The 27,689-nt window shown below is 43.6% G+C and overlaps 1 protein-coding gene and 1 long non-coding RNA gene across 5 annotated transcripts in view; one reads left to right on the top strand and one right to left on the bottom strand.

The window, feature by feature from the left end:
- The window catches only part of FARP1 (FERM, ARH/RhoGEF and pleckstrin domain protein 1), a 282,743-nt gene that overhangs the window by 119,288 nt on the left and 135,766 nt on the right, over nucleotides 1-27,689 (bottom strand). The gene's annotated exons all lie outside the window — the stretch shown is intronic.
- On the top strand, nucleotides 96-26,984 carry LOC118973643 (uncharacterized). Its single transcript, XR_005063120.2, has 3 exons — nucleotides 96-12,900; nucleotides 13,233-13,307; nucleotides 14,022-26,984. It is a non-coding gene; the product is annotated as an uncharacterized lncRNA (long non-coding RNA).

Below are 27,689 nucleotides of genomic sequence, written 5' to 3' on the forward strand. Positions count from 1 at the left end.
CCGCACACACACCATGTGTGCCAATCATAATGCCCCTTAATTCCTTTCTCCCTCCCTCTCCAACTACCCTCTCCCACCCCTCCCTTTTGGTAACTGTTAGTTCTTTCTTGGAGTCTGTGAGTCTGCTGCTGTTTTGTTCCTTCAATATTGCTTCGTTGTTATACCCCACAAATGAGGGAAATCATTTGTTACTTATCTTTCTCCGCCTGGCTTATTTCACTGAGCATAATACCCTCTAGCTCCATCCATGTTGTTGCAAATGGTAGGATTTGTTTTCTTCTTATGGCTGAATAATATTCCATTGTGTATATGTACCACATCTTCTTTATCCATTCATCTACTGATGGACACTTAGGTTGCTTCCATTTCTTGGCTATTGTAAATTGTGCTGCGATAAACAAAGGGGTGCATCTGTCTTTTTTAATCTGAGTCTTGTTTTCTTTGGGTAAATTCCTAGCATTGGAATGACCGGGTCAAACGGTATTTTTATTTTTAGTTTTTTGAGGAACCTCCATATTGCTTTTGACAATGGTTGAACTAATTTACATTCCCACCAGCAGTGCAGGAGGGTTCCCCTTTCTCCGCATCCTCTCCAGCATTTGTTGTTACTAGTCTTTCGGATGTTGGCCATACTAACTGGCGTGGAGTGATATCTCATTGTGGTTTTAATTTTTATTTCCCTGATAATTAGCAATGTGGAGCATCTTTTCATATGCCTGTTGGCCATCTGAATTTCTTCTTGGAGAAGTGTCTGTTCAGATCCTCTGTCTATTTTTGAATAGGGTTATTTGTATCTTGAGTGTTGAGGTGTGTGAGTTCTTCATATATTTTGGATGTTAACCCCTTGTCAGATATGTCATTTACAAATATATTCTCCCATACTGTAGGATACCTTTTTGTTCTACTGATGGTGTCCTTTGCTGTACAGAAACTTTTTAGTTTGATGTAGTCCCATTTGTTTATTTTTGCTTTTGTTTCCCTTGCCTGAGGAGATGTGTTGAGAAAAAAGTTGCTCATGTTTATATTCAAAAGATTTTTGCCTACTTTTTCTTCTAAGAGTTTTATGGTTTCATGACTTACATTCAGGTCTTTGATCCATTTTGAGTTTACTTTTGCGTATGGGGTTAGACAATAATCCAGTTTCATTCTCTTGCATGTAGCTGTCCAGTTTTGCCAACACCAGTTGTTGAAGAGGCTGTCATTTTCCCATTGTATATCCATGGCTCCTTTATCATATGTTAATTGACCATATATGTGTGGGTTTATATCTGGGCTCTCTAATCTGTTCCATTGGCCTATGGGTCTGTTCTTGTGTCAGTACCAAATTGTCTTGATTACCGTGGCTTTGTAGTAGAGCTTGAAGTTGGGAAGTGAGATCCCCCCTGCTTTATTCTTCCTTCTCAGGATTGCTTTGGCTATTCAGGGTCTTTTGTGGTTCCATATGAATTTTTAGAACTATTGATTCTAGTTTGTTGAAGAATGCCGTTGGTATTTTGATAGAGATTGCATTGAATCTGTAGATTGCTTTAGGCAGGATGGCCATTATGACAAAATTAATTCTTCCTATCCATAGCACAGGGTACATTTCCATTTATTGGTGTCTTCCTTAGTTTCTCTCCTGAGTGTCTTGTAGTTTTTAGGGTACAGGTCTTTTACCTCCTTGGTTAGGTTTATTCCTAGGTATTTTATTCTTTTTGATGCAATTGTAAATAGAGTTGTTTTCCTGATTTCTCTTTCTGCTAGTTCGTTAGTATATAGGAATGCAACAGACTTCTGTGAATTGATTTTGTATCCTGCAACTTTGCTTAATTCAGTTATTAGTTCTAGTAGTTGTGGGGTGGATTCTTTAGGGTGTTTTATGTACAGTATCATGTTATCTGCAAACAGTGACAGTTTAACTTCTTCCTTACCAATGTGGATGCCTTTTATTTCTTTGTGTTGTCTGATTACCATGGCTAGGACCTCCAGAATTATATTGAATACAAGTGGGGAGAGTGGGTATCCTTGTCTTGTGCTTGATCTTAAAGAAAAGCTTTCAGAGTAACCAGAATGTTTTTCATGTGGAACCTTCATAAGGGTGTATATCAGTGATATCTTAAAAAAAAAAAAAAGAATGGCTTCAAATTCCTCAGTATACTGTGCTCTGGGCCCCTTCAAGGTGGGCATGCCTAGACGTACACACAGCTGTACATAGTGGGGTTTGCTTCATCTTGAATCCTGAATTACTGATATTCATATTTATTCTAGTCCTAGGAGAAAGAAGGATTTAAGCAGTGGAATTTAGGAAATGCCACTAACTGGGTGATCCTGGGGAGGCACAGAGATGATCTGCCTACTTGAGGAAACGGGCCCAGTTCCAGGTCAGTCAGGGCTGCTGTGGCCCCAAGAGGAAAACTGGGAAAGGGGTGCCAAGCATGCTGCATTGTAGAAATAACATTAGTCCTCTGATTCTCTGTACTCCAGCAATAATATCTAAAATTTAAGGTTACTATGGAAATATAGGTAATCTACTAAGTGAAGTAAAAAAGCTGATTATAAGGAGTACATTTAAAGAATGGTCGCCTTTGCCTAAAACCAGACATAAATGCATATAAATACAGAAAAGGATCTGAAAGATGGTAATACATCAACGTTTACGGGGATTGTTTCTGAAGACTAGAATTAAGGGTGAGGAACGTGGTTTCTCCTCTTTGTTTCCCTCATTCTCTAATTACGCGACAGTAAACAGGAGTGGCTTCCCGAGGGGAATGAAGTGTGAGTTTTTGTCTCCTACTTGAAACTCAAGCTTGCCTGGTGAGGTAAGGGGCTGCCACAGAGGCTGCGTCCCCGCCCCAACAGTGCCTGTGCCATTTTCTGCCTTCCTCTTAACCTTTCAAGCACCTGCTTTTTCCCTTGCTCTGCCAGGTGTCACAGCCTCCTTGCGTTTCCTCCACCTAGGATTCCTCTGTGAACATCTGCCCGTCGCTGCTTGACTTCTACCTCACCCTCTTGCGGTCTATAGTTTGTCTCTGACCCAGATGTCTAGTAGAAATACGGTGTGAGCCATACATGGAGTTCAAATTTTTCTAACAGCGATAGGTTTAAAAAGTAGAACAACAAAGAAAGACCTGACAAAATTAATCTTGACATATTTTATTTAATCCAATATATCTAAAATATTCTTAATGGATAATCAATATATTAACACTGAGTTATTTTATATTCTTTTTTTTTTTTTTGGTACTGTGTCTCTGAAATCAAGTGTGTATTTCACACTTACAGCACATCTCAGTTCGGCCACATTTCAAATGGCCCAGTAGGCATCCTGTGGCTAGTCTGAATGCATTAGTCTGGACTGTAACCCCTCATCTACCTTTATCTACCACCCTGCCTCCACGATTCACTCACTGTACCATCTAAGAGGGCATCAGATTTGTCAGCCCCTCCAAGTCATACCGCTCAACTACTGGCTCAACACAGAACATACCAGCAACTTGGGTGTCTAGGCAAAACACTACACAACAGTAGTAGTCTTGAAATCTATTCAATGACTAAATATCCACACTGTACAATGAATACAGACATGACAGTTATTGTCATCAAGATCTCTACACAATTCTTTGGGAGAAGCCATGTAAACAAAGCAAAATGTGTAAACTTAAGGAATGTATATGCAATGGAACCACAGGGGGAGAAATGTTATGACAAACGCTGGGAGACAAACCTGTCCAAGGACAGGAAGCCTGTGCAAAGGCAGGGAAGCATGAACTTGCAGTGTCTTTCCCCAAAACGACATGCAGCATGTACAAAAGGGGGAAAATAAGGCAGGAAGTGGGAGCAGGGTCCGGTCATAAAAGATCTTGTCCGCGCTGCTACGTTATTTGAACTTTATCCTGTGAGGAATGAAAAATCACTGAGAGGTGCTTTGCACGAGCGTAACATCAAACATGGGATTTAGAAACACTAGCAGGGGGTACGGGAATGGCGCATGAGGGAGACAAAATAGCAAGGAAAACAGCCTCATCATTCCTAGTTAGCTGCTGCAAAGGACTGAACAGAGCACCAGCAACAGAGATAAATGACCAGAAACAGTTGCGAGAAACATTTGGTTACAAGGAGGAGCAATGGGACCTGTGGCTGGACGCAGCCTTGAAGAAATGAGCACACAGATGAAAAGACTCAGCCATTGCTCCGCCTGTGGGTGTCTGGTGTGGAGATCTCTCAGACGGGAGGCCTGTGGTGTGAGAGAAGAGGGGAGTCAGGACTGAATCTCGGGACATCACACTGCTAGGCATGTCGGGTGGGAGGAGCCAGCCAATGAGACGGAGAATAAGAGGTCAGAGGTTAGGAGAGTCTGGGGGACAGACACTGGTAGCCCTGGGAAAGGAGGAGGTTTCAGTGGGCGAGGACACTGCTCCTCATTAGGAATTATTTCTATAAATTCCATCAGTACCATGATCTGTGTGAGGCATTCCAATTCAATTTCAACTAATTTTTGTAAAATTCCTATCCTAATTCAAAAACCAACTCTTTTATATTAGCTAGAAGTGCCTTTTAAAGAAGAATCAATTTTATAAGTAAAACCCTCTTTCTCTGCTTTTTCCAGCTTTCTAATCTGTTGAACTACAACTGATAAAGAATTAAACTGTAGACTAAAACCAATGAGCTAGCACATTAGTCATATGAGGTCCGACTAGACCCTGTCCATCTTTTGTAGAGTTTACCTCCACAACGAACTAGTTGTGTGACTAGGTTAGTCTCAGAGCTTCTCTGAGCTTTGCATTATTTCTTCCCCCCACATTCCCAACTAATTTCCCCCTTTCCCACATTTTTAAGAATACAGGCAGTCTTCGCTTTGCATGGCTGATATGCACCAAGTTCATGTACGATGGTTTGGTGGAATCACACGGGTCTCCCAAAAACACAGTTCATACTTCAGTTATCCTGGCACCTGTGTGCGCCAGTACATCATGCACAGCCTCACTGCTGGATCCTCAGGCCATGAACACTCGGTAAAGGACAGGCGGGTGCCCACTACGACCGGTGACCTACTACGACCAGCACTTGTCCTTCAGGTGCCGGGTTGCGCCAGTGATGACTCAGACCCCTCAGGCAGCAGAGCGTGGAGCCAGGCTGCCGCCTCCTCTCCCAGCAACGAACCCATGTGCCATTGCATCAAAGTGGGTAACTGACAGAGGGAACTGAAGACAGAAGTGCAGCGAAGAAGTGAAAATTACATGCAAGCTAAAGGGTGAACCGAACATAAACAGAGACATGGAATAAAGTCAGGAATGTCAACATGGCCAAAGAAACCCAGAGAAGGTGCACTGGTGGGCGCACATGGGGAGAGCGGTGTGAGGAAAAGGACAAAGGCGACCCAGAGGGGGTAAGGCTGGCGAGAGAGCTTCACGCTGACAGCATTCACGGAGATGCTCCATGACATGAGGATACAATGCTGGAAGCTGATCCATGTGACAACTACATGGGCACAGAAAACATGCTCACTCTGTGTCAAAATCTGTGACAACTACTGCTCAGAGGATGCTTAAGTTTAAAAATTCTCAAAGGTTTCTGAGGTTTAATGTACATTGTACTACATAAATATTCGCTTTCATATCTTCTTCATTTCCTTATGCATTTGTAACAGACGGAGAGTTTTCAGTGTTCTGACCAAATTTTTTAAAGGTCATGGAACAATCCTAATTTTAAAATCTGGGTCTGTCACTAGCTCTGAGGCTTTGGTCAACACTGAAGCCCACGTTTCCTCTTCTATGAAATGGGGTTCCAACCACTTCCATGCAGGCCTTGGGGAAGCTGACAGTGAAGCTGACAGTGACATGGTGACATGTTTACAGTGACATGGTGACAAGGTGCTACGCTGCTTGGCACATGTTAAGTGCCCCAATGCTGGCCAATAATAGGATTACACTTTCCTCCTGTAAATACAAATCATCCACAATATTTGTGCGTGAAGAAAAGCTTTTTCACTAGAGGAGAAAAAAGACATATTTAAAAATTCTTCCTGAGTACTTGTCTTCCTTTAATTACAAAGGACAGTGAACTTTTACTTCTCCCTCTCGCTAAAAAACATTATGGTCATGCCTACTAGTTCACTACTCCATCAAAAGAATATAGTCTGGCTACTGAGAGGCAAGGTTTAAGGAAACTGAGATAAGATGAGAGGGCATTTCTTTGTGGCACATGTTTTATTTTTGAAGGTTAAATTGGAGGACAGTAATACTACGTTCCAACTGGCTGACTGCGAAGCAAATACGTTGACGTGCTATGCATGAATTTATGGCAGGTCAGATGAGATCATGACTTGTTAATACGGGGAAAACGGACAGGGAGGGGTGAACACTGAGAGATAAATGCCAGGCCTTTTGCTCTGCAAGGTGAACATCAGCATCAGAAATCACTTTGCAGGCCATGGGTTTGCTCTGAGAAGGTGCTGCCATTTAACATCAGGGCGCCCATTGGTTGGAAAGAAGCTTTCACTACTGCCTGTCCCAAGCCCATCACACAGGGCTGCTTCCTGGGTGTCTCTGGGCTTCGGGCCCTCCAGCACCCCACGCCCTCCTCCCTGCGAGCCTGGAGCTGCCTCAGGGCAGGAACTCTGTATCTGGATTCCTTCACCTAGCATAATGTGTTCTGAGGTTCACACCTACTGAGCTTGCCCCAGGAAGGTAAAACTTCATTGATGCTCCTTTATAATCAAGATGCTCCTTTATAATCAAGAGAGCGCCTCCGAGGGAAATCAAACACTCCCCTGGGCCACCTGGTCCCCTCCAGACGTGCAGCAGGTTACCACAGGGCCACCCCAACTGGGTTCCTGTCTGGGGAGCTCCCCACACTGGGGCCTGTCCGACACCTCTCATTTACCCAAGTGGAGCTTATTTCACTCACCTCAACTCTCCACCATCCTTGACCCCGAAGCAACCACAGCAGTAGGTCAGACTATGCCTGGCTGCACCCTGGTCCTGACGGGTAGGTAGCAACCAGGCTACCCCGCCCCCTCACTCTCTCCATGAGGATGTATCCACCACTGAGAAGTAAGTGTTAGATGTTCACCCTATTGAGGTCTTGAAGAAGAGGTTCTTCTTTATTCTTCATCATACTTTCACCCTATCTGTCTGAAAAACAGGGAAAAGGCTGGCGCCTGTCTGCGCATGCCCACAAAGATGAGGCCTGGCAAGATACATCTGTCTGCAGTCGGGGACAAGTGGCTCACAGGAAGCAAAAGAGACCATCTTTGGCCATTCGTGACTCCTGTGGGTAAAAGGGTGTGTGCAGGGAGAGAGAATGCAGCAGCTAGCAGGTAGGGGCAGGGGTGTGAGATATAAATCAGTTTCTTGATAGAGGTAAAATGACCAGCAATAACTGGCCCCTGGTGCTCAAAGTATACAGACATGGTAGAAAGGAACTTCTTGAGGTGCACTCACCCTGTGGTTCTGGAGGTCTGACTATCGCTTTCCATCACAGAGCAGAGGAACAGACAGCTAACTGGCTGGGCCCTGCTTCTGTGCCAGAATGTGGCAGCTGAACCCAAACACGGCAAGTTCTTTTTTTATTCCTGCCTCTCTGCAAGGGAGTTCAGGATGTGTACAGAGAGGGTCAAAATAGAGAGGTGTCCGGCTTTCTCAAGGAAGAGAATGTTTGTCTGGGAATCAATGGCTACAGCCCGCCTGATCTGTTTTGTTTGTGAAATCCGGTCACCCTAATTAATGAGGTTGCTCTGGGCAACCTCCTGCCCTGGCCCTGACTTTTGCTCAGAGGACAGTTTTCAGTTCCTGCTTCTTAAAGAGCTCCGAGCCATATGCCACTGAGTACATGCGCATTTAAATAAACAAACAATACAAACATTTGCTCCTTAAGGTAAGTATTCCTCTGTGTTTTCAATGGACCACCATTTCTTGGCTTGCTTCCCCACACCTCAAAACAGCTGACCAGAAGGTTTAGACAATCACATTTATCTTGTTGAAATGCCTCTTCTTCAGGTATTAGCCCCAGAAGACTAAATGATACACTATATCCTAGAAAACTCTAAGCTTTTAACAATCCAAGTTCCAGGAATGCACTGGAAATATGGAAAAGTAAACAAATGCTAAGTTTCTAAGTCACCGCCAGGAAAACTCTAAATGAGAGAGGAACATGAGCCACACATCTTAACGGTGGCTGAGAAACTGACACCTCATGTGCTGGATGACTTCAGGCTTCTCACACTTCCCAGTAGCCCTGTACAATGGAGGCTCTGTTTCCTTTCTCGGGACCCATCAGACTTATCCCAGAAGCAAGCTTCTCCATGTCTGCACCGAGAAGTCCCAGTTGGGAAATGCACACTCCAAGTGACACACAGACCCGAGAGAACCCTGCAGCCCAGTGGAGAGAAAGGAAGCGCACTGGGGCAGCCAGGGGCCTGGTCGCAGAGCCTCCCGGGGCTTCCTCCACAGGGGACTTCCTCGACCTTGGCACCCCCAACGTTCTGGGTGGATAATTCTTTACTGTGGGGGGCTGCCCTGTGAATTAAAGGACGGTTAGCAACCTCCCTGGCCAGGGTCCACTAGATGCCATTAGAAAGCAATCTGAACCATTCTCTCAGACATTGCCAATTGGCCCCCAAATAAGGACCACTGGTCTAGGCCAGCTGCAGAATCATCAATGGCAGGGTTGGAGAGACCTGGGAGGTCCCCGAGCCCAGGACCCTATCATTTAGGAGGAGTTAATAGGGTCCCTTAAAGGGTAACTCTCCACAGTCCCTGGACCCTGAGTTAGTGGCAGCACAGGAGCCACAAGCCATGGAACCTGGGCAGGCCGACATTTTTGGAGAAGTCCTTTTCTTAAAGAAGCAACTGAATATTAAGAGCATCACACATATTCGAAGCAACTACTTGGTAAATAAAGTGGTATTAATAAAGTTCTGTCCTATTTAAAAAAAGAAAGGACAGAAGGAACAAGATGAATAGGCACTGGGACAAGAGAAGTGGCTTCCCAGCTGCTGAGATGGCAGGTCCGATGAGGCCAGCAGGCAGAACGCATGATAGCTTACATTTATAGAATACATTTTGTATGTCTATAAAGTTACGATTTAAAATACTTTATAAAATTTCCCTTGGATATCAACGTACTCAGAATCTAACACACACACATCAGGCATCTGCCCGGCTCCCTTCACTGCCAAAGAACAACTGATTAAGAACAAGGTAATCATGTTGTAGTTTGGTTACTTACCACCAAGTCTGGAGAGGCCCAGACCCCAGGAAACATCCCCCCAGGTGACTTCCGGGAACGCCTGGTATCATCACCTGGGCCGGTGAGGGCAGGGCTGCCTGCCCGCCCCTCACTCCAGCACCTGCCCACCGAGGACCTACTGCCTCTGTGCCTTAATAAATATCTTGATCGGATACAGGGCTGTCAGAGAAGGGGCCGCGGTCCAATCGGAGTTTGCTGGGATTCTTGATATAGCGCAGGGAGCTAGGAGTTCATCAGCAAGCCCTTAAAAGATTGTTTAGGGCTATTCGAAAGTGAGATTAGAACAAAAGGGGGGAAAATTCAATGCTCCTGTAGCATTTTAGTCCCAGCCGATTAGCACTATAGATGAAGCAGTAGATAATCTGGGGAGCAGAAAACAAGCAAAAACATATAAACAAAGAACTATTTAAAAATAAAGAGCCAGAATCAAATGTGCTGATTATTAAAATAGCAGTGATTTCAGCACACCTTCTTTTTGTGTACCTGCAGTCATGTTTTATGGCCATACCGCTCTACCAAACAACTTTTCGTTACTATTTATTTTCTTAAACTCTCCAACAGAGTAATTGAAAAATTACATCTCTTGGTGAGGCAGCTCATAGAAAGGAAAAAAAGGACAGGAAGGAAGGAGGCATCTTCTGTGCAGGGTTCTTGCAATTTGTGCATTCAGGTTTCCAAGTTGATGACTAGAGTGAAGACTTTAATGTAGTTCTTTCAAGCCCAGACCATATCCTTATAAACAGATTTTCTCCTGTAGCAAGTACGCCGCTACCCAGAAGCATAACTCTAAACACAATGCTTGAGGTTCGTGAATCTTCTGTGGAATAGGCAAGGAAAGAAAGCAATTGAAGGCATAAGGACAAAGCCCTTGCTCAGTAGCAGGCCATATATTTATACCCTTTACCTGCTGGGATCCATCTTTTAAATGGAGTTGGCCAGAGCATGCTTTTGTGTCTCTTGGCTGGTAACTGTTTAATTCTCTGTGTGTGGCAGAGATGGTGTGAAGAGAAAAGCCTGCTTTCAGGAAAGGTCAATATTAATACGGTATGTTATACAAAGAATAACAGACACCAAAATTTTATAAAATAGTCAACTACATGTGGTAGTATTTCTTTTCCTTCTCTTTATTTAGCTCCTTTCTTTTTACTTCTCTTTCAATTTTATTTTTTAAAGGCAGGAATGGGTGTTACTTTCTTACTTAGAATCAAAATCAATTGATGTTTTTTTAAAAAAATAAAATGTGATCAGAATCTCATGAAGTGGTGAGCTGTGGGGACTGTAATGCCTAGGCCTGCTCACGGCACTTCCAACTACAGCCTGCTTTCTCATCCCGTCCCTCCAGCCAGGGCAGGAAGCAGGCCGCCTCTGCATTTGGCAGCCCACTCTACTTACAACGTGGCAGGCTCATTGAGCACAAACTCTGAAAACCCTTACACAGGCACACAGCTTAGTATGTGACCACATCAATTCCTACAGCCTGCTCATTGTTAAGTTCCTTTATATTTCAGCATTATAGCAGGAAACACCCCAGTCATTCACCAGCAAGTGCCGCTCCCTTCATGCGCAGCCCTACATTAGGACACAAACCAAGTGGCAGGAAAGGCAGTTTCTTCACTGCGCTCTAAGCTCCTAGAAAGCAGAGGCTGCGTTGAACTCCTCTGGATGGTGCTTAGTTCCCATAAGCAGAGAATGAATAAATGTCTGATGAAGAAAAGACTCCACATGAAAGGTCAACAGCATAAACACACAGATCAAAATAAAGCAAGGAGTTTACTGGCTTCCTGGGAACCGCTGGCAGAACTAACACAAAATAATTGAAGCCACAGGTAAGTCAAAAAGAGTTAAGCGGAGTGCCCTGCTGAATCCTCACCAAATCTTTCATGCAAGCTGATGATACAAAAAGAAACATAAAGGACAGCTCCTTAGCAGGTTACATCTACACTTCAGGAGTTGTTTCCTCTGTGCTGGTCTGTTAAATTTGACAAGTATGTCCTGAGCCCCATCTCTGTGCGCATAGGGACCATCCCAGTGCAGTCCTCGTGCTGCCATTTGGGGACTATCACAAGTGTCTAAACATGAGTCACAGTGTCCTCACTTTTCCTCAGGAAAATGGAGATCACCGAGCCTTCGGAATGCTGGCATGAAGGCTGAAAGTGAACCTGTATGCAAAATGGCTAGCATGTGGCAGGTGCTCAAAAATGTAAGGCGCACACAGGGCCACCGTGGACCGCAGCTCTGGGGCGCGGTACCGTCACAGCCCCGCTCAGCCTCACACAGAGGTCCTGGATCACTCTTTTTCTTAACATCTGGCTTTGGGATTCCTTTCATTTTCCACCTCTCTGCCTGTCCTCCTCGGAAATGTCAAGGTCAAAATGCAGATGTATAGGCCAATGGCAAACAAAATATACAAGAATGGACAATTTAGAAATGAACTGGCTTCTGGGGGAGATCTACTTCTGTCTCAGAAAAAGACAAGGAACACTCAAGATCCATCTCTTAACTCCTAGACCTGACTGACAACTTCAAAGAAACATAAAACCACCCTTATCCTCTCATTCCTCTTGGAAGGGAGGGTCCACAGGGCCCTTTCGAGAATTTGATGAAAGAAAAAGGCCTCCTTCCCCAAAACACTTACACCCAAATTTTGCTTACATTTCAGACAATTCCTGAACACACACCTTCACCTTCCTCTACAGCAGGACTAAGAGAATCAGGCGCACCTTATGATATAAACAGGGAATAAGCTGACTTTTCAAAAAATTATTATACATACAGATGGCTGCAGTCCCAATAATTCTCTCTCTCTAGGTCATGTTAAAATTCCAAAGAACAAAATATCATGAGGAGCACCCAGGAAGTTTGTTAAGCCAGTCTCTGGTCCAAAATGCCTACTGCTTCACCAAATTATTACACCATTATGTCATCTCCATTGCACATCTGCAGCATAATTGCTTCACAAAAACACGCTCAGAGATAGCCTTGAGAGATTTAAGTTCATGTAATAAAAGTTCACGGGCAGCGTGGTTATCTGGACAAAGTTCTGGAGTTACAGAGATGCTGCCCAAGGCGAGCACGTCATCTGATTGCCTCTGATCGATCAGCTGCGCTGCTCTTTGCAGTGGACTGTGCGTAGAGCTACCCCACACCCTGTCTTGCCTGAAGAGGGCTGGGCAACCCAGAGGACACCCAGACTGTCTGCTAAACAATAAACAAAGCATGGTGTGGAGCAAGCAGAGCTTACTATGGCCAGTATTCTCATCTGACCCCGGTGAGCTTGCTCACCACACACGTGGGCAATACCCTGTTATTGACTCTCTCTCTCTCTATATATAAAGAGATCCACCCAGTGCTCTGGGCTGCAGGGCTGCAGGAGAGCAGAGACTGGAGTGGTGGCAGCGCTGAGGATAGAGACTGGGATGGCCATGGGGGCAGAGAGGCCCAGAGGCAGAGACCAGCCTGCTGCATGCAGACTCGCTCTGAGTGGACAGGATTCTAAATGATTGACCTGCCACCGTGGGAATCAAGTTGCGAGTAACCCTTGCACCCCAAGAACGTTCCACTGTCACTCCTCAGTCTCACTGAATCCATAGCAAATGTGCCCGGGGCTGAAACCCATTGGCAAGACTCATAGCCCCCCACCTTCTGACTTGAGGGAGAGCAGTCTACAAGAAGGTAATAAATGAATATTCATTTGCTGTCATTTAAAGATCAAAATCAATAATCACAAACCACTTCGTATTTGTACAATGCTTCAGTTTACAAGCACTTGAACACAGCTCAGAAGGCAAGGGAGATGTTATTGCCCACCTAGTCAGTCATTAGCAGACGCTGTTTGAACACGAATCTTGCTGGGTGGGTATGGAGGAGTGCAGAGGGGTGCTCCCATCTTCCAGGGGCCAGGAAAATGTAGAAGAATGCCAAATCTGCCTTGGGGAAGGAAGGGGGTTTTCGCAAGGAAAGGAGTGTGCAATCTGATTGTTGGAGCAAAGTAATTTTGTGCACAGAACTGGACTTGGAAGCTGCTGGGGAAATAGCATTCAAAGCAGAGAGAAGAGTGTGTGCAAACATGACCTGGAGAGGTAAGAAAGGGCTTGTTCGGATGGCAAGGTGGGCCTGGAGTCATGGGGGATGAGGCTGGAAAAGCAGATGGGTCAAGTCAAGGCAGGTCTTACCTGCAGCGGACAAATGGGGGTTTACAGATAATGAAGTTGAAGAGACAGATCTGTTAGAGCAGTTCTTAAACCACACCGAGAAGCTTTAGAAAAAAAAATGTACTAAAAGAAATGGAGCACGATGATTTAAATGAATGTTTAGAAGCGGGAAATAATAAATGTTAATGTTTGGTGCATGATTAAAAAAAATGTACGGATGTTTGAGTCCTACCCACAAAGACTCTAATTCAATTAGCCTGTTGTGGGATCTGGACATCAGCATCCTTTTTAAAAAGCTCCCAGGTGAGATTATTTGTGCAGCTGGCAGACAAGCACTGGGCTAGAGGTTAAGCAGCCCTCTAAGGTCACCCCAAGATCAGGGCTCATTCTTGGGCTTTGAATTGCAGCAATTATTTCCCTTTAAATTTTGTCTGTCAATTTTAAGAATGAAAAAAAAAAAACAGGTGGAGAAAAAAGGGGCTCAGGACAACACATACACACACACACCCAGTATTCCAGATACAGCTCTTCATTATAGCATAAAGAATTTTAGCAACTGTTAATTTGATATGCAAAGTGTCCTAAATGATATGGGTGTTAAAAAAACCCAAGCTGACCTTTGCTTCTGCTTTATGTGTTTAGGCTGGGTAGGAAAAAGTCCTGAAACTCTCTTTATTACTAAGCCAGTCTTTAAGATCATGATGCTTGGTCGAAGATCAACAAGTCAAATAAGCTTCATAAACCCAGCGAGCAAGTACAGTGGGAGAGAAGGGGCGACCTGGGAGACGGCGATCACCTGAAGAGTCTCAGTGCTTTCAAAGGTCACCTCACCGGCAAATCCGGAGTTACCAGCAGAACAGGTGAAGTGACCCAGCGACCTTCTGTCAATCTAAAATGGCTGGGCTCCCAGGTAGCAAGGTCGGCACACCTGGGTCATGTCTACTGTCCCTACGTCCTTCCCATGCGCAAGGACACCAGTAATGGTGTTTGCCTGCTGACCTTCAACACGCTGCTCCTTCGGCAATAAAACCAGAAATCGATTTTTGATTCCTGTGCTGTAATTTAACACAACTTAAAAAAGAATCCCCACTAAGGCTACTTTGAAATTTTAACAATTTATGCCAGGCAAGAAGCCCAAAACATCGATTTCAATCATTTAAACAAACAATAGAGCCTTTTAGGTAAGTAGACTTGGGTTTGAAAAGGATATTTAGCAACATACATTTTTGGGGAAGAATGAAATGCTTCTCACCTGCCAGAAGAGAAAGAAGAAACAAGAAAAAAACTCAGTCTCCAAACAGCCTTTGGTATTCACCTTTGAACATACTCTCTCCAAAAGTAATAATACCACAAGTTTACCTTCATGCCAAAGGCTGGGTTGTGTCTATTTCCTTATGACTTTCTCCACAATGACTCACACAGAAAAGTGGTGAGGGCATTGGTTTCACCTCTCAAGTTCGTTTTCTTTTTAATTAATAGGAAGTGCATGACATGATACAAATAAAGTTTATAAAAAATGCTGAAGTAATATTTATCGATATTTGTTGGATGCTTTATAAGCAAGGGTTGACTCTCCCAGGCCACCTGATAATCTGCCCTCTTTAAGGTTAGTTGCTTTGAAAGTTAGTTGCTTTACTGGTGGGTTAGGAAAAGTAAAGGGAGCGGTGCTTCCCACAGCTCTCAGTGAGAAAGAGGGCCGGGGGGTCAGAAGAGAGTGAAGGGGAGTAGCCCCAGGGCCAAAATGATACCCTTGAATGTAAGTGTTTATTTCTGGCCTTTCAGGAAAGGACAGATGATCAGCTTGTAGAGAAAAAGCAAACCTGGGGGAAATGGCTCGACTGTACAGAAATTTCATAAGATGGATTTCTCCTTGTATGAACACACTTACTGTACAAAGAATAAAGGCCAACTAGACCAGCATATCTTGAGGGACCATCACATTTACATCGCAGTCTAGAAAACATCTGGAAACCCTGCCATGATCAAAAGATTTGCTGACAATAGTGAACACAAGCAAAAAAATCTGGGTAAGGAAAATTACCCTGTGGGCCCCCACACTCTGGCTGCTCTGTCACGTGGCCAGAAGGCTGCACATCCCCCCCGGCCAGCCAGAGAACCTCCCCCCTGGCCCATGCTGGCCTGCTAAATCCTTGCTGGGCCTCCCCCGCAGGCTCCTCCATCACTGTTTGTCATTGCAACATCCCCGGCTTCATTTCGACACACATTCCTGATAAGCTGTGAACTTAGAAATTTCAATTACTTATGCTGACTACATTTCAAGTGTTGACTGTTTCCATGTGCCACTTGCTTCCAAACCTCTCCATGGGGGGGAATGCGTCACACACCTGGAAGTTCTCCCATGGGCCCTGGGGCCACCTAAGGCAGGCAGTCTGGGTCCCCAGAGAAGGGTCACATTTCCTTAATGGTCTCAATTTGGAAGTCACCCTTCCTTCTGTCAGAGGCCTGCAGTTACCTCCTGGTGTGTCTGCAGTGAGGGGCAGCCCCACTAGGAGGAATGTTGCCCACTCCCGGCACCCCCACTTCAGCCCTGTTCCCACAGGCCCAGTCTGCTTAGTAAATATTTATCCAGCATGCCTGGCCTCAGCAGAAGCACAATAACCATCCTTTGCCTGCTCTTTATGCTAGAAAAGAAAACAACAGACTCTACTTAAACATAGCTGATAAATAGGGCAATAATATGTCAGAAATCCACAATCGAGTTAAGACAGGATCCCTCCACTTCCTTAGCTTTCATTGAGAATCAGATAACATGTTACATGTAGGGCTTCAAAAATTCCCCCTACCGCCGCTTCTGTCTCCTTCCCTGTATCTTAAGATCTCGTGGATTTAAAATACTACATTACTTTTTTACTGAAACAAGTCATATTTCTATTTAAGTGTCCTGGAAAGAAGTGAGCATGTTAGCTTCCCAACCAGTTTTACATGCAGGAAAAAGGTCCAAACTGAAGGATGGGGGAGTAAGCCCCAGGCCTCACCACCGAGCTGACCCCATTTTAGAACAAGATTTTCTTCCAACCTCTGAGTACTTTCCTATCCTCAGGGCTGATGGCAATGAGTGAAACGTATGATAATTTATCACAGATGGTTCTTAATTTGTATTCTAGACCAGCACTGTCCAATTCAATGTTCTGTGATGAAGGAAATGTTCCCCATCTAAGCTAATAGAGCAGCCATGAGCCACCTCTGGCTAATGAGCCCTTGAAAGTGGCTAGTGCAACTGTATTTTTAATTAGATTTCATTTAAATTTCAGCAAATGTGGCCAGTGACTACCTTATTGGATGGTGCACCTCCAGGCCATGAGATACATTTATTATTTTATTTTGACTAACATGCTGTGGCAAAACATTTTCCCCTGCAGCTTCCCCCAACCCCATTCATTTTTAACCAGCACTTACTAGCATCTTCTATCACTTAGAGTCCCCACTCCCCTAATTTAAGAAAATTTTAAGAGCTGGTTTAATGGAAAAATATGAGGCAGATTTAAAAACTTCAGGTTTCTAGCTAAAAATATTGACATTGTATATTGAATTCAGTGAGTTTCCCTTCCTCCACCTGTGTAATAAATGGTTACTTTAAAAATTATCTGCAGTGTACAAGGTATGCCGACCCGGCTGGGTGCTTCCGCAGCTACGCTCTAAGGGCACACACGGGACTTTATTAAGGAGAAGGAAATGTCAACAGAAAAGGCGTGACAAGGCAGGAGACCTGCATTGTGCTTCCTACTCTTGGAAAAGCCTTTTCAGTGTCCACCCACCCAAGTTTAGTTTCCTCTCCAAAGAGGTTCTTGCAAAGAACATAGAAGCTATTGTTCCCCGCAACAACTCTTCTCAAATAGAGCTTTGTCTCAATGCTTGCAAAGACAATCGCTCTCCGAGAAAATGCTGCCGAATAACTGGGTCAGACTGTGTCAACGTGGTGTGTTTACGCAGACTGTTTCCTGAATGACCGACGGAGGTGGCCGGGTCACTCAGCACCAAAGATCTGAGACCTGGCGGCAGTGCCAGTCACCCCACCTAAGTGGGAGAAAGCAAAAGGTGGTGATTCTGGGGCAGAGGGTGAGTGTAGCTGGCTTGTGAGAGGGCGGGGAAAATTATGCTCGGCATTGGGACACAGACCCTTGCTGAGTGTGATGACCACTTAGGCTGGTGTGGAAATGCCCACTGGCAGAAACCTGCCCACAGTGAGAGTCGCTCTCCCAGCCTGGAACCCACCCACATAAGCTGCCCCGAACACAGTCTGCTGTATGGTCAGGGAACCCTACCCGTGATGGGAAGCCAGGCCACTTCACAGACCCAAATAACCTGGAAAACAAGGCAACTGTAGTATTTACTCATACTTTCAGAGATACACATCCTTTCAAGTCTCAAGTTCCTCTTGTATAGAGCAAAGAAAATAAGTAAAATTCAGGGGCTGACACTCCTGTCCACGTGTTCGCTCCGTGGCCCTCCTCTTCTCAAAGCGACAACTCCATTTCACCAGATGTTCACAACCCTTGAAGTCATCCTCGCCTGCACTTTCTCTCACACCCATTATCAAATACTTAGCAAATCCTCTACCTGCAAAGTACACCTGGGACCCCATCAGTAACTGCCACCACTGGTCTCCTGTGTGACCAGAGCAGATTTCTAACTGGCCTCCTAGCCCAGCCTCTGCCATCCGGCCAACTCAGCAGCAGAGGTGGTCCTTGTGCAAGGTCAGGTCAGATCATGTCACTCAGAATAAAATCTAAATTCCTTCTCTTAGCCTACCAGACACCTTATTTCTCTGGGCACCTCACCCCTAGCCATTCCATCTTTCACTCATTCGATTCCAGATCCCGTGGTTGCCTTGCTGGATCTGATCCTCAAATACATCAAACACACTCCTACCTCAGGGCCTTTGCACTTTCTCATCCCTCCCTCTGAAATGACTTTCACCCCAGAATGTAAGACTTGTCCCCTTGCTTCCTGTTGGTCTCTGCTAAACGTCACTTTATAACAGAGGCTTCCTATAATATATGGGCACACGTATGCCCAGATGCATACCACTGCCACTACATGCTCTCTCCTTTCTTTCTTGTTTTTCTTGGTACTTAGTACCACCTAGCACATGATAGATTTAGTTCCATGGAAGCAAGGGTACTGCCTGTCTTTCTGGCTCACTGCTATATCCCCAAAGCTTACCTAGCACACAGTAGATGCTCAATAGATACCTGTGGGTTTTCTTTGTGAATATTTGGGTTGGTTCTTTACAAAGCAGAGTTCTCTCAAGATGAAATTCAAGTTAGCATGTAAGTATCATGAGGAAAATTCAGTAAGTTATAAACCATAAAATTACAATTTGATTTACACAAAGCAAATGAAGTTAAGACAATATAGTTTGTGCAATCGGCTCTGGACTCAAAATGAGGTTTACTGATTCCTCACCTAGTCTTCCTCTGAGGTAGTCCCTGGGATTCTCTCAAGGGGAGGATGCACCTGCCCCTCTAGGCGGCTCTGGTCAAAGGTGGGACTTGGCTCCCCCTCAGCCGTATACAATAAGGGAATCTTCCCCTCCACAAAGTAAGGTTTGGTGGCCCTTCACGTCCCCTCCCCCTTAAGAGAAATGTCCCCTACACACGTCTACAGCAAAGGGGTGTGCAGCAAGGTGTGAAAACGAACATGTATGTATCAAACACTTACTTTGTGTCAGGAACTCTACCCAACAAACACTGAATTCCCTTCCTCTCTGTCACACACGAAGGGGCGGGCCCTCTTCCAGGCCTTTGCCACCCCTGGGAGGCTGCGAGCTCCCTGAAGACAGCAGCTTGTCCTTTACATTCAGCTGTTCACAGCCAGCACCTCACTCGGGCCCCATAACACTGTGGAGGCTCAAAGAAATGTCTGCTGAGCAATCAGATAGCAGGCCAGCGATGGGGCCTCTGCCCACTAGGAACCGTCCCCAAGAAGCCCCAGGTGAGACGGGCTCTGTGGCACATTTGCTGTCACTCAGGACGTAATTACTTTAACTCTTTAGAGAACACTGACCATAAGTTTTTCCCATTTATTGCCAGGACAGAAGTACATCTCTCATTGATGGTTCCCATGCTCTTTCTGCATGGGCTAATTTTAATTCCATCTCACTGGGTCTCTTCAGTAATAGATGCTGACAGTCCCAGATGCCAGGCTCTCACAGGAGCACCTGCTTATCCCCTCAGGATTAAACTAAACACCTTAACTCCAGGACAGTAGGTCTTCCTCTATAGACTTTTGCCGAAGATAAAGCACACGGCACAGTCCAGTCCGACAGCCACACAGAAATCTCTGTACTCAGAGCATCTATCTGTCTGGATGGTGACTGCGGTGAGAGCAGGGACCTTATTCGTTGACCCAGGTGATGGCCTCACATATGGAACACACATAGTAAAAGCTCAATAAAAGCTTGAAGAATGTCAGTAGATGGGGTACGTACTGACCAAATGAAAATTAATAGTTAACCAAACATTTTACAGATTGTTTATTACATGAGGATGGCCGAAATAAGTGCTTTTCAATTATCACTGGCAACAGACTTTTTTGTTTTGGGCATTATACTATGGTGTTTCAGGAGTTCACATTAAATATATGACCTTAGACACCATCCGTGTGGCCAGATTTGCACTCACCAGGAATGAAATTGCTTTCATCTTAATGGATAATCTGCTGCTGGGTTCTCCACGCTCCCTTGATTCTTGGCACAGGACTAATACAGCATAAAAGTGCATTCTAATGGTCTGTGGGATCAATCCGAGCAGTAGCTGACAGCTGATACTGAATATTTGAGTATACAGGATGACGAACACTGAGTTATAAAATAAAATATCCCACTGAGTCAAATTGCTCATATGCAGACAAAGGCACTCAGATAGCAGTTCCTACAATGCCCAGAAATAGAATTCATACCATATGACAGACCCAATTAAGACATTTGAGAGCTTGGTAAAAATAAATAATTATGTAACAGAAAACAAGCAGTGACAACTTAGAATCAGAAAATTTAAATGCAACAGGGGCCAACATCTCGCCCAACACAGAAATCTCACTCCTCCGACCTCCGACAGGGGTTTACAAATCTGCCTGGACACGCGTGGAAACCAGTTGTTATGCACTGCATCACAAAGTGATTCCACCTGGAGGCACCTCTCACCCTTAGGCTTACTGAACATCTCTCATATGCCAAATAACCTGTTAGAGTCTAAGGATAAAATGATGGAGAACATTTCTGCCCCCAAAGATCTTAGAATCCACTGGAAGAGAAAATAAAAAACTGTGCAGGTGCAATGGCCAGTGATGGAGCAGAGAATGGGGGCACAGAGGAGAAATATCAGGTGTAACGAGTCAGTAAAGGCTCTGCACACAGGTCAGGAGTTTGGATTTCATCCCCAAGATGATGGAAAAGCACTGAAGCATGCTGTGCTCAGATACGCATAAACGTAGTTTTAACATTGCTAGTCGTTCTAGATTTTGCTACTAACCAGTTGAATGTCAATCCTTCCCTATAAACCTTAAGCTCCAGGAGGGCAGGGATCCAGTCTGTTTTGTTCATCAATGTGTTCCCAATATCTAGTAGAGTGCTTGGGACTGAGCAGGTAGTGAGCAGACAGTGAATGGATTGAATTTAATCAATCAATCAATCAAGACCAATGAGTAGTCTCTGGGGGGTGGATTGAAAGGGTTAATTAAGAGAGACAGGAAGACCACCCAGTCACAGGATTCCTCTAAGCCTGGTTAGGGGAGAAATCACAAGCGCCTCAAAGGTGTGGTCTGGGAGGCTGGGTGGAAGGGACGGTGAGGTCAGTGGTTTTAAGAAATTCAAGTGCAAGGTAACAGGGACAGCAAAGGGAGAGCAAATTCAGTTTCAGACACACTGAGCTGCAGTATCCGGAATCTAAGGAGCAGCAAAGGGGAGCTATCAAGTCATGCACAAGTCTGCTTACACAAGAGGTGTGGCCTGAATAAAGACAGGTGGCCACTGAAGGGCCACAGACAGGGCCATGAGGCCACGGGTGAGGACACAGCCTGGAGAGGGGCTTCAATCTAGATGTCATAAAAACTGGGCTGGTTTTATGCCAAATAATGACGCCTTTCAAGCTCATTATTATAACCACAAAAGATCGCTGCAAAGAAACAACTGATCTCATTGAGCTATTTGCTATAAGCATTTCATTTTCAGATCGCTAATAGGAGAAGCATGAACTAGATTATCTCCATAAAGGAAGACCACAGTTTGAATGCAGGCTGTTGGGTTGAAATGCTGTTGAGAATAAATATACATAACAAAATTACCCCTCGTCAGATGTAAAAAGAATTGCTGATGACTCTTTCCTTAAAACCAGGATCCACTTAGGTTTTGCATTTCTGCAGGAACAAGGGAGGAGATTATAGGAAAGAAAATGAGTGTGTTTTAAGGCCTAGCGCGTACCTGGCTCTCTCAGACTGAGAGTGACATCACTAAGCAGCCATGCATCTTTCCCACAGCCTCTTTGAGATGAAGAAAAAACACTCAGAAAATTCTGAATGAAATAAAATGAACAGCTGATCCAGTAGAAAAGGAGACATGGCTATAGGAAAATGCCAGGTTTCATTACCAGAGAATTTGAATTAACTGGTTTAATTCCAATTATGTTAACTCCTTGCAAGATAGTCTTCCTGTTTGGGGGGTCAGTGGTGGGGTAGGGGGATCTCTTCTATATTAGAACTAATTAAGGAAAAATTTTGAAATGTGTATACATGCTGCATTTTTTTCTCCTTCAAAATAAAACAGCTTTCTGCATTCGGATAAGGGGAAATTTATGCTGCTATGATCTAGATTACGGACTTCACTGAATGGAACAGTGTCACTGAAAACAGCGGACTGATGTTTGACTTGGTAGCTCCCCTTTGCCGTTCCTTAGACACCAGATACCCTAGCTCAGTACATCTATATTTTAGATACTAAAATAATAACACTGGCACATTTTTTAAATGTACCAACATGGAGGCAGCCGTAAAAATCTTTTGTTCTGGAATCAGATCCCAAGCCAGACCACAATGTTTGACAGATCCCCATTTGGCTTTCAGGCCCAGGCGAGCTCCTCTCTGCTCTAGGAACAAAATGTTCCCATCTATCCAGCAGGGAATGAGTACTCTGAACATTACCGAGACGGGTGCCTTAGATCACGAAGAGTCCACTGCCAGCAGTGGGGATGAAAGGGCAACTCCGGTGCCTGGTTTTAATCTCATGCTTATTCAAATTACCCTGATGTACACAGAGAGCCTCTGAATATAAAAATTAACCATCTCAACTTATTATGAGACCAAACTTCACTTGCAAATATAACCAGGAAAAGACATCGAAGAAGACATCAGCAATCCAGATAAACAACTGGGACTCATAATTATGAAAAGTCTAGGAACCCCCAGTATAATCAGGAGAACAATGGCAATCTGTTAATTAACCAATTATTGAGGCTGTAAAAAGCTATCAGTACTTTTTTTCCAGGTGTCCTGGTGTCTGCTGAAGCCAGCTTAGTCACTTAGTTCTTGCAACTCAATTTCTAACTCTCAGGTTGGTGTGAGCATTTCTCATGGAATCAGCTTCACTGCCTAGGCACTGGGAGGTGATGGCAAGGCTGGGGCAAGGAGTAGATAGGGAAAGTCATGACGTATGTGTCATTTCTCACTTTTTAAGACATTTGTACACTGAGGGGAGGTGGTGGCAAGGGTTATCCAAGCGCTGACTGAAAGAGCTTTCTGCAGTGAGGATGTTCTGGATACATTTGCACTGTTCAACATGGTAGACACTAGCTATGTGACCTTGAAACATGGCTGGTGTGATGGAGAAACATTATAACTGTATTCAAATTTAAATAGCCACATGTAGCTAGTGGCTAACATATTGCACAGTTTAGACTCAGAACACAGACCCATATTCATCAGCTACCCAGCCAAAAATGAAATTCTAATCTTGAAAATTTTAGGCCTTGTTTTATTAAGGAAAGTGTACATTGCTAGATGTAAATTTGCAAAACATAATATTTTGCAAATATGCAAAAACCCATTACTTGGGGTACTCTGTCCTTTGAACAAGCTAATTAATTAATCTTCATCTTCAGAGATACAGAGACTAAGCATAACTTGATGAATTTTCAGTTAAGATACATTACACAAAAACACAAGTCTTGTTTTTTTTCTTCAAAGTAAGAGTGAATTTCAAAAAAATAGTGGACTGGCTAATAAATCAAAATGTATTAGAAAAAAAAATTTTTTTAAGATAAAAAAAGACAAGGATGCCCCACTCTCACCACTTTTATTCAACATAGTTCTGGAGGTCCTAGTCATGGCAGTCAAACAACAAGAAGAAATAAAAGGCATCCAGACTGGTAAGGAAGAAGTTAAACTGTCACTGTTTGCATATGACATGAACATTACATGTAGAAAATCTAGAGAATCCACCACCAAAAACTTCTGGAATTCAGAAAAGTTGCAGGATACAAAATCAATACACAGAAATCGGCTGCACTCCTATATACTAACAATGAAGTAGAAGAAAGAGAAAGCAGGAAAACAACTCCATTTACAATTGCATCAAAAAGAATAAAATACCTAGGAATAAACCTAACCAAGGTGAAAGACCTATACTCTGAAAACCACAAGACACTCATGAGAGAAATCAAAGACACCAGTAAATGGAAATACATCCTGTGCTCGTGGACAGGAAGAATTAATATTGTCAAAATGGCCATCCTACCTAAATCAATCTACAGATTCAATTCAATCTCTATCAAAATATTGACAGCATTCTTCAACAAACTAGAACAAATAGTTCTAAAATTCATATGGAACCACGAAAGATCCCAAATAGCCAAAGCAATCCTGAGAAGGAAGAATAAAGCCAGAGGGATTACATTCCCTGACTTCAAGTGCTACTACAAAGCCACAGTAATCAAGACAATTTGGTAATGGCACAAGAACAGACCCATAGATCAATGGAACAGAATAGAGAGCCCAGATATAAACCCACACATATATGGACAATTAATATATGATAAAGGAGACATAGATATATAATGGGGAAAAGACAGCCTCTTAGACAAATGGTGTTGGCAAAACTGGACAGCTTCATGAAACCATAAAACTCATAGAAGAAAACAGACAAAAATCTCTTGAATATAAGCATGAGCAGCTTCTTTGTGAACACATCTCCTTGGGCAAGGGAAACAAAAGCAAAAATAAACAAATGGGACTACATCAAGCTGAAAAGCTTCTGCCCAGCAAAGGACACCATCAGCAGAACAAGAAGGCATCCTACAGTGTGGGAGAATATATTCATAAATGACATGTCCAATAAGGGGTTAACATCCAAGATATATAAAGAACTCACATGCCTCAATACCCAAAAAACCAGAGAACCCAATTGAAAAATGGGCAGAGGATATGAAAAGACACACTTCTCCAAAGAAGAAATTCAGATGGCCAATAGGCACATGAAAAGATGCTCCACATTGCTAATTATCAGGGAAATGAAAATTAAAACCACAATGAGATACCACCTCACACCAGTTAGGATGGTCAACATTGAAAAGGCAAGGAACAAACTCTGGCAAGGATGTGGAGAAAGGGGAGCCCTCCTACACTGCTGGTGGGAATGTAATTTAGTTCAACCATTGTGGAAAGCAATATGGAGGTTCCTCAAAAAACTAAAAATAAAAATACCATTTCACCCAGGAATTCTACTCCTAGGAATTTACCTGGAGAAAACAAGATCCCTGATTCAAAAACACATATGCACCCCTGTGTTTACCACAGCACTATTTACAATAGCCAAGATATGGAAGCAACCTAAGTGTCCATCAGTAGATGAATGGATAAAGAAGATGTGGTACATATACACAATGGAATACTATTCAATCATAAAAAGAAAACAAATCCTACCATTTGCAACAACACAGATGAAGCTAGAGGGTATTATGCTCAGTGAAATAAGCCAGGTGGAGAAAGACAAGTACCAAATGACTTCACTCATTTGTGGAGAATAACAACAAAACAAAACTGAAGGAACAAAACAGCAGCAGACTCAGAGACTCAAAGACAGGACTAGCGGTTACCAAAGGGGAGGGGTCAGGGAGGGTGGGTGGGGAGGGAAGGAGAAGGGGATTAAGGGGCATTATGATTGGCACACACAATATAGGTAAGTCACAGGGAAGACAGTAGCACAGAGAAGACAAATAGTGACTCTATAGCATCTTACTACACTGTTGGGACAGTAACTGCAATGGGGTAAGGGGGACTTGATAATATGGGTGAATGTTGAAACCACAATGTTGCTCATGTGAAACCTTCATAAGATTGTATATTAATGATACTTTAATAAAAGAAAACTAAAAAAAGATTTTTAAAAAGGCAAAAAATCCAAAATAACTTCTTAGAATCCCATAAGGAATCTCCGGCTTGGCTACTGTTGCACCAAATGACTTGGGTTCCGTCCAGGTGGTGGCCTCTATCCCGCCTCCCTAAGGCCCTCTGGGTGATCACAGCGATACCTCTGGAAGAACCCGCACCTCTGTTGGTTCCCTGGGCATCACTGGGCCTGACACTTTCCAGAAGGAGTGCTTGCCGCACTCCACCGTTCTAATGAGCTTGAGGGTAGGTCAAAACTTCAAGTAATTTCAGTCTTTGACATTAATTTTACATAAACAACTTCTTCTCAAACTTCCCTTTGGTTTACTCCTTGGAATGGATAAAGACGTCCTCATTTTCCTTATGAAATTTTCAAACAAAGTCAAATTACAGGAAAGGTGTTTTCACCAAAGCATATACACAGATGACAGCATTTATGCACAGTGATGCTGTTTAATCAAGCCAAAATGATCGTTTCTGAAGTACAGAAAGATTCTCAGTGGCACACAGTCTTTAATTACACACACATGTGCATACTTATAAACATAATTTTAGTAAAATGCATCTCCTATGATAGCAAATACAATGACATCTCCTATTTACAGCACTGTCAAAAAATAAAGCATTCAACAGAATTTTCTAGGATTTCCCTTTCAAGATCAAACCTTCTTTAATCCTCTTTGACAGTCATAATGTAAATTCATTACAGGGATGATAGTGCAGCACGGCGAATACAGTCAATGATTCTGTAACATCTTCCTAGGTTGATAGACAGTAACCACTCGAGGGGGTGAGGAATTAATAGTATGGGTAACTGTTGAATCACATGTAGTATATTTGAAGCCAATATAAGATTATATATCAACAATACTTTAATAAAAAAAGTCACTTCTAAATATGTTCATATTTCCTTGAGTTCTTTAACAGAGAGAATTAAGTTTTAGGCTTTTTACTGAATATCATTATTACTATTCTGACTACAGTACTGCAAGTCTCTGTGCCTTAGCTACTCTATTTCTTCAAAGCCAGAGCATCAGCTATCAATTCTCACAGCTCGTCCAAACTCCTGGTTTATAGTTTCCAATTTCCTATGTACTAAGAACAATAATTAAGCCTATATAGGTTAACTGAGTTAATCATGCTTTGAAGGTGGACTAGCGAGTAAAGTCCACGGCTGCTGGGCAGAGGATTTCTGCCAAGCAAAGCATTCAGAAGTTCAGGTCCCACCCTCCCTCCCACCCCAGCCCCCGTTAAAATTTTACATGTGCTAAAAGAAGTTGAGGAGGCCAGAAACATGCCCTCCAAAGAAAACTTAAAGTCCAAATTTCAATTAATATAAAACTAACTGGTGAATTTATTATTCACCTTCAGAATTAAGTTTACTAGATAACTGCTGTAATAATCAGAGACAGGCTCTAAGTGAGTGTGTTAATAGCTGGACATGGACATTGCATTTTTGTAAAAAACAAATATATGACTGGAGTCAGTGGAATTGAGCAATTAGTAAAGAAGCCTGAGGAATGAAGTCCAGATAGCTGGATTTTCTGTAAAAATTCAGTAACTCATCAAACTTTAGATTTAAAGTAGCATCACAAACAGAAACCACCCACGGTCTGTGTTTAATGAGGAACTTGTTCATTTGCTGAACACAGCCACCGATTACAGGCTGTGAGCTCAGTGTCCTGCAGGTACTGTGTGGCATCACAGATGCAACACGGAAACAGACGGGCACACCAGAGGGCTAGGGGTACACAGGAAGGGCACCTACCAGCCTGGATGGACAAGGAGGGCTTCCTGTAAGAAGCAGCATCTCCACCAGCACACAGATGGAGCCTCGGATGACCAGGGCCAGGTGAGATGTGGGAAGGTGTACATACATCATGCACGTGCCCCGGCTGGGAGCTGGCGACCCAG

This window comes from Manis javanica, chromosome 9 (assembly GCF_040802235.1).
Source record: "Manis javanica isolate MJ-LG chromosome 9, MJ_LKY, whole genome shotgun sequence".
Lineage (NCBI taxonomy): Eukaryota > Metazoa > Chordata > Mammalia > Pholidota > Manidae > Manis > Manis javanica.